This window comes from Acyrthosiphon pisum, chromosome X (assembly GCF_005508785.2).
Source record: "Acyrthosiphon pisum isolate AL4f chromosome X, pea_aphid_22Mar2018_4r6ur, whole genome shotgun sequence".
Lineage (NCBI taxonomy): Eukaryota > Metazoa > Arthropoda > Insecta > Hemiptera > Aphididae > Acyrthosiphon > Acyrthosiphon pisum.
In genome coordinates this window covers 57,796,730-57,799,466 of record NC_042493.1, presented here as the reverse complement: position 1 = coordinate 57,799,466, position 2,737 = coordinate 57,796,730, and positions in this window count along the sequence as shown.

Here is a 2,737-nt window from a genome sequence, read left to right as displayed (position 1 = left end):
TAAAATTTCAACTGTTATTATATTAACTGTTTTAGTATTATTGATTAATAATAATAAACATTTAGTGTTATATTTCATTGTTTGTTTTTTGTGCTTAAAATGTTATTAGTTTAACTCATAAAAAATATGTGAAATTTGTGAAATTTGTTTCTTCAGAACAGTCTATAATTTTCACATGAATATTACATATAAATAAACATTACAATTAAAATTTCCAAATGTTCATTGAAATTATTTGCTGATAGTAATTATCATAATGGTGGTGCTTGAACAAAATGTTCTAACTTTTTTCTTGATTTGAGGTGTATCAATTCTGCCCTATTTTGTGTGAGAATTTTTAGGGAGATTCATTAATGTGCGAACTACAAAAAAATGTTTTCGCTTCGCTCGACAACTACTCTCTGCATAGGTAGTAGTCAGTAGACATATAAAACAGTATTACATATATTTTATTATTTCTCCCATTTTACTATCTCATATATATATATATATTTTTAAAATATATTTTCAAAAAAAAAAATTATAATGATTTCATATGATAACTATACTATTATAATTTGATTATATAATATAATTACTATAATATTCAAATAATAATTGTTTTTTCCAAAAAAAATTTGTATAATACTTATTAGGCTTTTTCAACAATATATTTTTGAATATTGATATTGTTTTGAATTTTGTGCGATATTGAACTTGATATCGAAAAAAAAAAATTTAGGTATCGATATTCCGATATCTCTATGACTATCATAATTGTCAATACTCAATTGACTAGTAGGTATTAGTTAACAATTAATTGTTTTAAAATAAATTATTCAAGAGCTGTATTGGCATTAAAATCAGTTCAGCTTGCTGTACATTGATTATCGATATATTTTGATTATTGATACCTAAATTTTCGAAAAAAAAGTTTGTGATATTGATATGGTTGAAGAAGCCATATCGATTTTATTATATTGGGAATAATTCCCAATATAATTTATGTATTTAATCTCATCAGCAATAGCTGTTGACCTAAGATGTGTTATAATCAATTTCAGTTTTTTTAAACATTCTTTTGTTTTATGCAACTGTCACCAGAGTAGTCAAGGACTGTAAGACAGATTTGATTAGCACATGGTTAATATGCTTTACATCTGCTTCTTCCATTAAAGAATTTATTGATAATGTTTTATCTTCTTGTAACATACTAAATATATTATATTTTTAGTTCTGTTAGAAGTTTGAACTAAATAATAATCTTTAAGATTTGCACCTACACTGCTTAGTGGAAATGAAGAAATAGATATTTTTATCTATCCAATGAATTATTCATTCATTAAATGGTAGAGAATAATAGAAATAATGTTGAATAGAAGAAATATATAATTTTAAATTTTCATTTGTTAGTTTAAAAAGGGTATCGAGAACTATTTTAAATTCTTTTCTGTAAAATTGATGCATTGTAAATTCAGTTTGTTGCATTACAATCAAATTGTTAGGAGAAAATCTTTTACAATAATGGTTTTAAAATTGGCTTCTGGGTGTTCCAAGTGAGTCAGCAAAAGTTCTAGTACTATTAATTAAATTGTTCATTGTGTTAACATTTTCATTGTGCTATCAATTATAGTTATTGCATCAATTATACATATATTTTTTGCTTCGAAAATTTCAGTACCTAAGATACTTAAGTTGTACTTAATATTTTTAATGATAAAGAAACCAATAATTTAAGAGTATATTATTTGATTTCGAATATCGAGTGTTTTTAATCTTGTTTTTTTATCAAAACATTTGTTTAAAGAATGCGTTCATCAAGGCGTTCAACCACAGCCCTACACAACCACATAATTAATTTCCTACAGCCCCAACGCTTTCAGCACGAGCAGTCCACCGGGTTTTTGTAATGCATTTTCAATTTTATCATAAAGTAGGAATTCATATATCTTATTACTTGAAGGAAAAATACATAAAGATATAATATAATAGGTACATCAATAGCTATACCTATATTATTATAGTATTTGCAGTTGGAAATTCGGCAATCGGAAAATTAACTTACCTTCATGCAATAGCCAATAAGTTTAAGAAGGTGGATATTTGAGCTCACGCAATTTGAATATAATATAAAGGGAACACTACGCTTAGCAGTGGCGTAATTGAGAATGTTTCATGGGGGGGAGGGGGATCAAAATAAATTTGTAAATAAACTTGTGAGGGGCTTTGCCCGTGATGCATAATCAGATTTCTCTGTGTTTTCCTTAAATAATAAACAAGGAAATGTGTAGGTAGAATTATTATTAAATATTAGGTATTATTAATTATTATTATAAATTATTAAATTCTATATTTTTTCATAAACTCATTCATATTTTTTATAATAATAATTAATATGACATAGGTACCTAATAGTTTAATGAATAAACTGCAGTGACTGCAGTTAAATTTTTAATACATTTTTTAATTGGTGTTTATTTAATTTAGCATAATTATAGCGCGAGTTGTATAATGCTAATTATTAATTATAAGTGTATCAAATACGTCATACATATTTTGTACGATTTTAAAATATTTAATTTCGGACCTAATAATGTTAAGTATTTTGAAAAATTTAAAATTGTAATACTTACGTCAAGTCCAAGCTTCTTTTTAAAAAAATTCAATGGAGTACTACTAGTTGCTGGTAATTAACTATTTTTTTTTGCTCCATTTTTCTTTTAGCTTATAAAAATGAAATCAATTACTAAGTTGTGTG